Source organism: Stegodyphus dumicola, chromosome 7, assembly GCF_044657685.1.
Source record: "Stegodyphus dumicola isolate Sdum_Otavi_A_Nest chromosome 7, ASM4465768v1".
Taxonomy (NCBI): Eukaryota; Metazoa; Arthropoda; class Arachnida; order Araneae; family Eresidae; genus Stegodyphus; species Stegodyphus dumicola.
This window is the reverse complement of record NC_140774.1, coordinates 93,022,960-93,035,584: the sequence shown is the minus strand read 5'-3', so window position 1 is coordinate 93,035,584 and position 12,625 is coordinate 93,022,960. Positions and strand designations below refer to the sequence as shown.

Genomic DNA, 12,625 nt, shown 5'->3' with positions numbered 1-12,625 from the left:
AAAACATCGCAGACGAAAACGTCGCGGAGAAAACAACGCAAGGCAAGAAAAACAATGGTTTTATATGGAAATTAATTAAAGACTGTAACGCATTGAAAATTTCATACGAGGAAAAATCATTACACAAATCATAGCTCGAAATTCTGTTGTACATATAATATACATACTATTGTATATATGCTTGACAATAAAATTAAACGAAATACCTTACTCGAAATCTTTTCGAAATATTTTATTCTTTCATATTTTGGAAATTTATGCCAAATACGAAACACATAATAAAATTTTGGTTAACATGAGATTGAATAAAAATTTCGAAAGCTTTTTAATTTTTTCTTTAATTTCTGTAGCACCATATATGCAGAAGTATATTCAGACATCTAACGTTCCGCATCCTAGAAGAAAAAAATATGTAATTAATATAAATAATTTAAAGTATGAAATATACAATAATGACGTAACTAATATTTATGAGTGTATTTGCATGTTTTTGAAAGAAAAGCGAAAGTTCCGGCAGCTCCGCAAATATTTTCAAATTCTTAGCCTCGTAATTTGTGAACTTGGAAAGGTTACTGAAGTATGAAATGAAGGACCCAGGCAGTATTGCAAACTGTTTATGGCGTTTTCATCCCGATAAAGTTTGTAACCTTTAAGAGAATTAATCTTCATCACGGATTGTAGACGCTCATTTGTCAAGCAGGTTCTTTTCTTATTAATTATAATCTGCGAAAAACGCTATTTACATAAAATAAATTTCCCAAACAAAGAAATTATTCTCAGTGCAAAAATCCATAATTGACCTTATTTATTGTTTCTACAGAAGTACGAATTTAAGTTTATAAATATCTGTATTTTCAAACCTCTAAACAATTTATATCACACACAATTATAATTAGTTATATCTATAGATTTTGTGGTGCATTACTCACTTACGTTTTTAATGGTAAAGAAAATAACGAAATCAAACTTCAAATAACTAAAATTTTGAAATCTTTGCAACACTCTAACAAATACATACTTGAATTTGATTTCCGAGACACATAAAATTCCTTTCAGGGTCACCAGTTTGAGACGGCTGTTCTAAAACATCGTAATATTAGTGTAGTTCTTGATATGTTTCATTAACTTAGTAAAAGGTTTCTAGCAAATGCGGTTTCGTAATTTCGGCATTCATTTAATATTTCAAATTCTAAGATAAATAAACTTGCAAACATTAAGGTTATTAAAATAATATACAGACTTATTTTTTGTTAAGCAAATACATTATTGAAGTTACTCCTAAATTTTCCTTACTTTGATATTGATGGGGAGGTTAATTATTGTTTTTGGTTCTAATAATTATATACAGAATAGATTTTTAAAAATAAAATTCGCAATATTTTACCACTCAGCACGTAAAGGTAATAAAAGTCGTATTTTATGAGTCCTCCTAATTACTTATACAAGTTGGGTCAGTGACACTTAGCACACAACCACTTAGCCAACGAGACATTTAACCGATACCAATTAGGTGACAGGACATCTAGCCGTCACGCACACTTCGCCGACACAGACACTTAGCCGACAAAACATTTAGCTGACACGTAGACTTAGCCTACCGATCTTTTAGCCGACATGGACAGTTAGCTGACAAGACATTTAGCCGGCACCGACACTTAGTCGACAGAACATTTAGCCGACAAGGACACTTAGCCGACAGGGTATTTAGCCGATACAGAGAGTGGTTAAAGCCGAAAACATCGCAGACGAAAACGTCGCGGAGAAAACAACGCATGGCAAAAACGTCGTGGGAGAAAACATCGCAAAGAGAAAACATTGCAGTTTTAAAGCATCGTGGTACAAAAGATCGTCGTCGAAAATAAAGCGGTTCAAAAACTTCGCAGTTTAAAAACACCTTCGTCGAAAATATCGTGGTAAAAAATAAAGTATCTACAAATCATCGCATGACGATAACATCGCAGACATGCTTTTTCAGACATGCTTTAATAAGTGTAAATGGATATTCCCATAATGATTTGTGAGCGCAAGATGAAAAGAAGAAGAATTTTTACTTTCATATTGTTTATTAATTAATAAATTTTTGCTGAGAAAATAAGAAGGAAACTTAAGCATAGAAAATTAATGCAACTTATAACACTTAATAGAATTTTAAACCGACATAGTTAACTAACAAAGGCCATTAATAAATCATTTTTTATAAAGTTTTTACTGGAAATTTTTCATGAAAAGTATGATCTATAAGTTGCACTTAATTTTCTATGCTTAAGTTTCCTTTTTACTTTTTCAGCAAAAATTTATTAGTTAATGAAGAAATAAATGAGCCTAAATAGATTGTAATATCAATGAACATTTTTAATGACAGAGATTAACTTAAACATAGTTGCATACAGCAGAGAAAAAAGGCGAAGAAGTAAGAATGGTATACATATACATACATACGTAATAAACAATTACGTCATCATTCATCACCGCGCGGATAAACGCGAACGGCGCATGCGTCAGGAGAAGCTCTCTTAAGCTAAACGTCGTATTATAATTTATGATACAACAATCCCCCTTTCGACGTTTGGCAGCTGAAAAAAAAAATAAACATTAATCATTTACAGTTATTCCAATCAATTTACAGCACTTAGAATGTTTCGAAGCAGTCAATGTTTCTGTCAATACATCAGCAGGCATTTTCTCTGTTGGCACATATTTAACGTCTATTTCATTTCTTTCATAAATTTCACGAATGAAATGATGTCTAATATCTATGTGTTTAGTGCGTGAGTGATAAACAGCATTTTTCATAAGCTTCTGTGCACCTTGATTATCACAATATATAATGGTTGGATAATCAGCAGTAAAATTTAATTCTTTAAGGAAACGACGTAAATAAACTGCTTCTTTGGCACTTTCTGAAAGACTGATGTACTCTGCTTCAGTACTTGATAATGCAACAGTTTGTTGCTTTCGTGATTCCCATGTTATCGGATTTCCAGCTAGCTTGAATAGGTAACCTGTATACGATTTTCTAGTATTAACATCAGACGCCCAGTCGGCATCGGTATATCCAATAAGTGCTTTTCCAGTCTTTCGAAATTTTAAACAATAATTTTTAGTTCCTTTTAAGTATCGAAGAACCAGTGTAGTTGCAGCCAACCAGTGTAGTTTTCCAGGATTGTTATTAAATTGGCTCAGGTGACTGACAGCATATGTAATATCCGGCCAAGTAAACACAGAAAGATACATAAGCGAACCAATTAGACGGGGATAAGGTACATTGTTCATTTCTTCCTTTTCAGTTTCAGAAGGACACATTTTTTTACTTAATTTTACACTAGGATGTAAAGGAGTTGCTACTGGTTTTGCATCTTGCATATTAAACCTTCGTAGAATATTATCAACATATTTCTGCTGAGATAAACTAATAGAATTATTATTTACATCTTGATTAAATTCTATTCCAAGACAATAATGAAGTTTGACTAAATCTTTAACATGAAATTCTTTAGAAAGATAACCTTTAAGTTCAGATATAAATCACAGCTATTTGTTGCTATTATTAAGTCATCCACATATAAAATTAGAATTAACTCACCTTGAGATGTTTTCATCCTGTATACACACTTATCTGATCGTAATGGTTTTAATCCAAAGTTTTTGAGTTTTTTGTCTAATTTTTCATACCACTGTCTTCCACTTTGTTTCAAACCATAAAGAGACTTTTGCAAAGCATAAACATAATCAGGATTATTTTGGTCTTCAAAACCTTTAGCTTGTTCCATGAAAATTTCTTCTTTTAAATCTCCGTTAACATAAGCCATAACAAAATCTAGTTGATATAACATAAGGTCTTGTTCAGCACTGTATGCAATCACAGTTCTTATAGAACTTGCTCTGGCTACTGGAGCAAAGGTTTCATTAAAATCAATTCCAGGTTCCTGTGCAAATCCTCTAGCAACCAATCGAGCTTTTCTCTTTTGAACTGTTCCATCTGCATTATATTTCGTTCTAAGAACCCATCGACATCCTATTACCTTTTTGTTGTGTGGTCGGTTTACTAATTTCCATGCTCCGTTTTTAACAAGTGCTTCATACTCACTTTGCATAGCCTTATGCCATTCTTCAGCATAACTTCCATTTAATGCTTCTTCTAATGTCGGATTTGTATCTTCTTCAGCAATTTGTGCTTCTTCCTTTTCTGTGTTTATATTGTGGTACTCCTTTTTTGGTCTTCCTGGCTTCCCAGTCTTGACTTTCTTTGGACGACCAGGCCCCCTTTTAATCTGCATTTCAGGTAGTGCTTCGGAATCAGAATCTTCATTATCAGATGATTCAGCAGATGCTTCTGCCATATTTGAGGGGTCTTCTGTTATTTCATCAGCCGATATTTCCTTTACATTCAGAGGTTCTTCCTTCTTTTTATCAGGAATATTTTCGAGAAATAAAACTTCTAAATCTTTATCATAATTAGTACAGTTTTCAAATTCATCAATGAATGTAACATCTCGGCTTATAACGATTTTTCTGGAGTTTTTATTCCACAGCCTGTATGCTTTCGATTCATTTGAGTATCCTACAAATATATGTTCTTCTGATCGAGGATCGAATTTCCCTTTAGACCTTTTATTAAGTACAAAACATTTTTGTCCGAATACTTTGAAGTGAGATACAGTTGGCTTGATGCCAAAAAATAACTCATAAGGTGTTTTGTTTACTCCCAGGCTTCGATTTGGGCAACGATTACGAATATAAACAGCACAGTTCAAGGCTTCAGCCCAAAAGGATTGGGGAAGATTACTTTGTAGTAACAAACATCTGGCCATTTCAGTTAAAGTGCGGTTCATACGTTCAGCTCTTGAATTCTGTTGAGGAGTCATTGGCGCAGAGAATTCTCGTTTAATCCCGCATTCTTGAATATATTTATTAAATTCTTCTCCGCGATATTCGAGACCGTTATCAGTCCGAAGGATTTTTATTTTCTTTCCTAGACGATTTTCGACCGCAGCTTTGTATTTAATGAATGCATTTTTCACTTCATCTTTAGTTTTAAGAAAACTGACTTCGACATAACGCGATTTGTCGTCTATGAAAGTAACAAAATAACGCGAACCAGCATGGGATGGGACTCTCATAGGTCCACGCAAATCTGAGTGAATCAAGTTCAGTAATTCATCACTTTGAAATTTTGATTCTTTTTGAAAAGGTTGCACAGTTTGTTTACCTCGGATACAGACTTTGCAGTCTTTTAGAGATTCAGTGTTATTAAAATTTAAATTTTTAACCATGTTATCAGACTTAAGTCTTTTCAAATCATACTCATTTAAATGACCTAATTTAAGATGCCACTTTACAAAATCACTTACCTGTGCTATTGCAGCTGTTTCAGTGCTTGGATGTATATAATAAAGATCACCATGACGAACAGCCTGCACTAGTATAGATCCATTTGGTTCTATTATTCTAGCATGTCGTTCTGTAAAAATCACTGAACGATTATTTGCAGTAGCTTTAGATGTTGACAGCAAATTACATTTTAATTCCGGAACACATAACACATTTTTGAGCGTAAGTTTAATTGTCTTATTTCCGTTAGGTACTGTTATAAGGACAGTTCCAATTCCTGTAATTTTTGCTGTTTTGTTAACTGCTAACTTTATGGTTGAATTCGTTCGAGGGTGAAATTCTGAAAATAACCTTCTGTCATTGCACATGTGAGATGTACAGCCACTATCTAAGCACCATGAGGAGGTCTTCTGATAAGCATTGTTTACTGCTAAACTAATCTGCTCTTCATATTTAGAAGCCATCATAGAACCTTGATTTCCCTTATTTGATTGCGCATATTTTCCTATCAGCTATTTTCTTTCTGCATTCAGATGCCTTGTGCCCAATTTTCGAACAGTAATTACACTTCAAATTTCGAAAATTTCTTTCAGCAGGAAAATTTTTGTTTGAATTTACCTTCCATTTTTCATTTTTCTTCTGTTCTTGATTTCTTCTTTTATAATCAGTATAGTATGCATTCTGTGAATCTTGAGACGTTTTCCCTTTTCTTGCTTCCCATTCTTCTAACATTTTGATTTTCAAAGATTCGAGACTAGGTAACTGATCTCTTGATTCGATGGCGCATCTAAAATTTTCAAAATTTTCTGGAATACTATAGTGCAGAAGAATCGATAATAAATCATCAGCTATGTCAATTTCCATTTGTTTAAGCTTATCAACTATTTCGAAGAAATTATTTAAATGTTCAGACATCGTTTCGCTTTCCGCCATTTTTCTAAATAAAAGCTGTTTTAATAATGTAGCCTTCTTCGTAGGTCCTTTCGATTCATATACGGCTTTGAGTTTATTCCACACAGCATTTGATGTCACACAATGCTTTATATGACACAGTTCACTAGGATTAATTGCAAGAATTATATCTGCGCGAGCTTTTTGATCAGCTTGGAGCCATTTCTTTTCGTCCTCGGTTCCTTCAGCAGGTTTTAGCACTTTACCGATCACATAATCCCAATGGTCGTTTTTAATCAATACTGCTTCTATTTGTAATTTCCAACTGTCAAAATTATCTTTTCCGAGCTTTTCTATAGTAGTCAAATGCGACATAATGTAATACAGTCTCTCACAGCCAAAAAAACAAGATTGAGCGCTATAAAAATAGGCTTAACTGAACGCTGATCAGTTCTTACCGTTGATTAGACGTAACAGTTCTTGCACTGAATTAGGCTTAAGAGTTCAATGCTCGAAAACTTCAAAATGTTCATTTTTAAATACGTACTTTGCTAATTAGGCACAGTTGAAACGTTCCTGGGCCCATAACCATTGAAGAAATAAATGAGCCTAAATAGATTGTAATATCAATGAACATTTTTAATGACAGAGATTAACTTAAACATAGTTGCATACAGCAGAGAAAAAAGGCGAAGAAGTAAGAATGGTATACATATACATACATACGTAATAAACAGTTACGTCATCATTCATCACCGCCCGGATAAACGCGAACGGCGCATGCGTCAGGAGAAGCTCTCTTAAGCTAAACGTCGTATTATAATTTATGATACAACAGTTAATAAAAAAATGTGAAAGTAAAAATTATCCTTCTTTACACCTTGCTCTCACAAATCATTATGGGAATATCCATTTACAATTATTAAAACATGAAAAAAAAGCATGTCTGCGATGTTATCGTCATGCGATGATTTGTAGATACTTTATTTTTTACCACGATATTTTCGACGACGATGTTTTTAAACTGCGAAGTTTTTGAACCGCTTTATTTTCGACGACGATGTTTTGTACCACGATGTTTTAAAACTGCGATGTTTTCTCTTTGCGATGTTTTCTCCCACGATGTTTTGTAACACGACGTTGTCGCCTTGCGTTGTTTTCTCCGCGACGTTTTCGTCCGCGATGTTTTTGCCGCGATGTTATCGGCGGACACCCAGAGAGTTAGCCGTTAGGATCTTTAATTGTCAAAACATTTAGTCGAAAGTGACGTCTAGCTGATACCCACCCAATAATTATTTAAACTTACAATCAATTACAAAATTTCTCGCCTTCTCCATAAATTCAATATTTAAGTCATTTCTGCCCTATCAGTAAAATTCATTTTTCGATTCTTAAATATCCCATATGTGCTTTTAATTCTTGTGTAGTCTAGCATAGTTTAATATATATATCGTGCTGTTTGATGTATGTTTGCCAAATCGAAAAAGAGGTTGAAATTTCTCGTCAGGGAATATGAATTAATTTTCGAAAGAAACAAAGAACATTTTAGCTAAATACGACGGTCACTTAGTTACATTTTAATATGGAATCTGCAAAAATTATCCGTAAAGCTTCATCATTTAATTAACAATATAAATATGTTTTTAGCACCATCGAATTTCAGTAAATAAGGCTCAAAATGCGTGCGCACAACTCCATCCAAGTTGTTTAGCGCAGATGGGTTTAAAGTAAAAGAAAGTCTGGCTGGAGTTGGACAGGAAAGATGCATGTCAGTAGCTTTTTCGAAATACGAAGAGTTAAAATTTAGGTTTTGCTTCAATACTGAATAATAAAAACGACTTTTAATAATATTTTTCTTCTAAATTATCATTATACGACATTATACAACAATTTTTTTCTCTAAACTTACCATTCTAAGTAACGTTTTAAGCGAGAGTCTCGGTCAGTAGAAATGATGTTACAGAACCGCGTATTTAGTTTCAAGATTTTTAATCCCACAAACATGAGATGAATTACTTATCCTTAGCTTAAAAATAGCAGAACGACGCGTCGCCCTATTACAGAAATTACGAACAACAGTACAACATAGAACAAAGTATGTTAGTAGGCGGAACGTAATAATACATAAACTCTAGTATATGTACATACACACACGCATATATATATATATATATAATATACAACCATCTTTCTTCCCTATATATAAATATATATGTAGTATATACAATCATTTTTCTTTCCTAAATAAAAATTATGCAATAATTCAGCTTTCTCAGTATTAACTTTTGAAGTGGTACCGTAATGGTCAATGTTGGTAGGTAAAAATGAGTATGCCCGATTCTGACACTTTAATAGAGTGCTTGTTTTTATGTTAAGAATAGTAAAATGAACTACTTGGTGACGATGAGGTGACACTGATTTTAAGCATCTCTTGTCTTTCGTCATAATCTTGAAAATTCTCTTTTTTTATTATTCTTAATAACAAAATAAAATACAGTTGTTAATCTAACACTCCACCGCCAATATTTCCTTTAAAAGCATAAAACAATAATAATAGTGAATTTTACTTCGATATTCAGATTTGGAATATTCTTCTCATTTTCTAACAACGCATTTACAAATGTCTAGCCTAAAAAAGCAATTTTCAATGGAAGAAAGTGGTTATAGAATAAGTAAAACGGTCACTCTATTTCTGTTAAGCCCAGAAGTCGCTGAGCACTGGTAGTTCGATTCGAATTTCGAATCCCCGCGAACGTATTGCGTGCATGGGTGTTTCCGTGGTTTTCCACGTGTGTAGCGTGTATACGAGCCAGTTTTCCTTATAAAGTCTTCCATGAAGGTATCCCTCCCCTTAGGCAGATAGCCCTCTGGCTTTGCCGTAATTACATAAGCCAAACGAAATCAAACCTACTTCTGTTAGGTGGCCGCAGACAACGAGGCACGAATTCCTGGGCCAATAAATATACGATACATATTGTATAAAGAGCATTTCAGGACATAAAAAATAGCTCCAGTGTGACGAGGAGTAGAGCGGATCACTCTACTTCCTGACAGGGAAAGGAAATTTCATTAGTGGGAGGAGCGAAACGGCTTTATAAGGGAATGAATGTAGTGTGATGTGTTGAGCAAAGTAGTAATGAAATGTGAAAGTATTAGAAATCTAAAAGCATTGGGAAGAGCGAGACTCTTTGTCGGCTTAATGTCTTGTCGGCTAAATTCCTGTCAGCTAAGTGTCCTTGTCGGCTAAATGTCCTGTCGGCTAAGTGTCCGTGTCGGCTAAATTTCCTGTCGGTTAAGTGTCTAGTAGGCTAAGTGTCCGCGTTACATATTAGATAATTATACTTCAAAACAGTTCACTAATGAGTGTCAATTAAACTACAGAAAAATATTCTAAAGTTAATTGAATACAAAAAGTCACCAATAAATAAAGTATGTATAATTACTACTTTTAAAGTATTTAATTGCCATATAACATGCAACATATTTCTGGAATTCAAATGAAAGTTATAGAAAATAAATGTAATGCATGTAAATTATAATTTGAAAGAAAAATTAAAAAGTTTCCTCCTGAAGAGAGATAAACGCATTAGAAATAGAGCTTTGAAAGGAATAGTTAATAATTCCTAATGAAAGATTGGGAAAAGCTGTAGGAACTGAGAATTTTCCTGAAATTCTCTGTAACTGGGAATCATGTAAATATTTTTATGTTATTTCAGTGAAATATAACGAAAAGAGAAAAATGCAAATATAAACCATGTGTCAGAAATGTATTTTTTGGCTACAATGAAATGTTGTTTAAAATGCGATACTTTTAATATAATACTTAACAAGATATTATCCTTTATAAAATATAAAGAAAACAGTTTTATATTATTGCGAATGGACATAAAAATATCGAACGTGCATTTAACTGAAATCAACTGTTCATGCATTTAAAAATGTTTATATTGACCTGAAACATATCATTCTGTTAAAATATTCTTGGAACAAAAATAAGAAAACTTTTCTCTTCTTAACATTTTATATCCATATTCATAAAAAATGAATAATTTTTATGGATTATAAAAGTGATTATTTTTTAAAGATTCTTTCGAAAGAAATTTTAAATATGTATGACAAGTAGCTAAAATTCAGTTAAATTTTAATGAATTTATCGATCAAAAAAAATTTTTTTTTTTTTTTCATAAGCGTTGTCCGAGTGATATATTTCAGAAGATAATTTGAAAGTTGATGAGCCGACTTCGGAGTAAGAAAAATGAAATCGTTTAAAAAAGACATTTTTGTTTTAAGAATCAAATAACTTATGCGGCACTTACAAATTGGAAAATATACATTTAAATGGAAATTTACTCGCTGTATAAGATCTTCAAGTAAATGAAAACTAATGCCTTGCTTTGTTATTACCACATTTCATTGAAAAGCTAAAGAAAAGCAATAGAGACCAAAATCTTACATTTCGCATATAAGGGTTATTAGTCTTGAAACACAATTTACGACGATTTATATATAAATGCGTTGTTTCACTATGCTCTTTCGAGTCTTGTAAATGTAAGCTATTTATTTTTTTGATTTAATCTTTATGTTATTTATCAACTAGGCTGTTTAAAAGCAACACATGCATTTCTTAATTTTTTTTTTCTTTAGTCTAATATAGTTATATAAAAATTCCATTTAATTCATAATATATCTAATTAAAAACATTAAATACTTTTATAGAATTAAGTTACATATTTTTCACTTTTCAAATCTGCAGAACACATATAATGTTCCCCTTTCACTCTAAATGTGCATTCATCTAACATCCTATAAAATGGTTCACTATTCCACCTGGGTCATCTCCACTGATAATTTCTACTCATAATCCTTATTCAACATAAGTTATGTTCTAGTTTATTGTTAAAATTTGAATCACTTCAGTCAGTTTAATTATCTTTGTTATTATTATTATTAAGCAAAATTTAGCAATAGCATTACATATTTTTATAGAGAATCTCCATACACTTACACAAACAATCATTTACATTCTTCATCTACAAAAAATAAAAATATTCTTCACACAAAAATAGAAAGCTGCTTTGCCTTCTTTTATCTTCCATACCAATAGAAACCAATAGAAATATGTTCTCTAAATGAATGGCTTAATAAATCTACTTACATATAAAAACGATGTATTCATTAAAATCTCAATCGATTCTTCCATTCTTATTAATAGTAAGAATTTTCTATCCCGCACTTCTTACGCTTTTCTTCAGACATACTTTTAGTCTTTTAGCTATTCCGAGAAACATAATTAAAATATAAAACTTATTCTTTCCTCACTTCCTAGACTTTCTACTATAACTAGAAGCACGTCACTCTAGAAGTCGGAATGATTCGAGCTGGAATCCCGGGAAGGACATCGCTCATTTTACGTGTTTCCTATTCCAATAAATAACTGATCGCTGTACACTTTTACAAATAATCTTTAAGGTAATAGTTATGATGCTCATAAAGTAATAGTCATATTTACTTATATTTATTGTATCTACTGTATGAAAATCGGATAGTTCTTACAACTTAACACGCCTTTCTAAACACATTTCTAAACAAAATATATCTTCTAATAATGAAATTTATTGACGTGAAGCTCATAATATTTGCCACACTGGACGGTATAATGGTTTGCAATTACTGGTCTAATTGCTAGGCCTTATCCAAAAGTTTTATTTTAACTTTTGCGAAAGATCCTGCTGCATTTGTGGTGGTCTTCAAGTTTTTCGCGGATATAATAACGAACCCTCCTATGGTGCATTCTGAAAAGGCGTAAAAACGATGAGACTGCTGAAAGACCGATGCCATTTATATCTTATCGCAGTGTTTACAAAATCGGAATGTAATCGGATAGGAATGTGTCTAGCTATCAGACAAAAAAAAAAAAAAAAAAACAGAAAATTATTCATTGACTCACGTTTACAACATTTATTAAAAGATAAACGAAGTTTAAAATACAGTCTCATTTAATTCGAAGAACCTAATTTATTGTTTCGTAAAGTAAAATTTAGAAAAGGAATGTCACACTCTACTTTGACGAATCGAAAAGTTTCTTAAATACTTAAAAATATTACATACTTACCGTCAATTACACAAGAACTTATTTTCTCCCTAAAAGGCTACCTAGGAGCCCTGGTTGGGACTCTGCTTCAGAGTCAGGAACAGCATGGATGATAGTCAAAGCTGCCATCGCCAGAGCAGTTAGGAAAACTAGAGTGCGTCTGAAAAACTCCATTTCTTAGATACACGACTTAAAACCGTATGAATATTTTACCCTGACTTTCTCCTTTTATAAAACAAGTTAGTCTTGAAAATTTGCGATATCATGGCACAAGATAATGACACAGAAAAAGGACACGTAGTAGAAAAACGA

General features: G+C 32.5%; 1 long non-coding RNA gene across 1 annotated transcript; it reads right to left on the bottom strand.

Annotated features, from left to right (window-relative positions):
• Window positions 1-217: 217 nt before the first annotated feature.
• LOC146996266 (uncharacterized) lies at window positions 218-12,509 on the bottom strand. The gene is made up of 2 exons (XR_015041890.1): window positions 12,335-12,509; window positions 218-395 (listed from the first exon to the last, which is right to left on the bottom strand). It is a non-coding gene; the product is annotated as an uncharacterized LOC146996266 (long non-coding RNA).
• Between the last annotated feature and the right edge of the window lie 116 nt (window positions 12,510-12,625).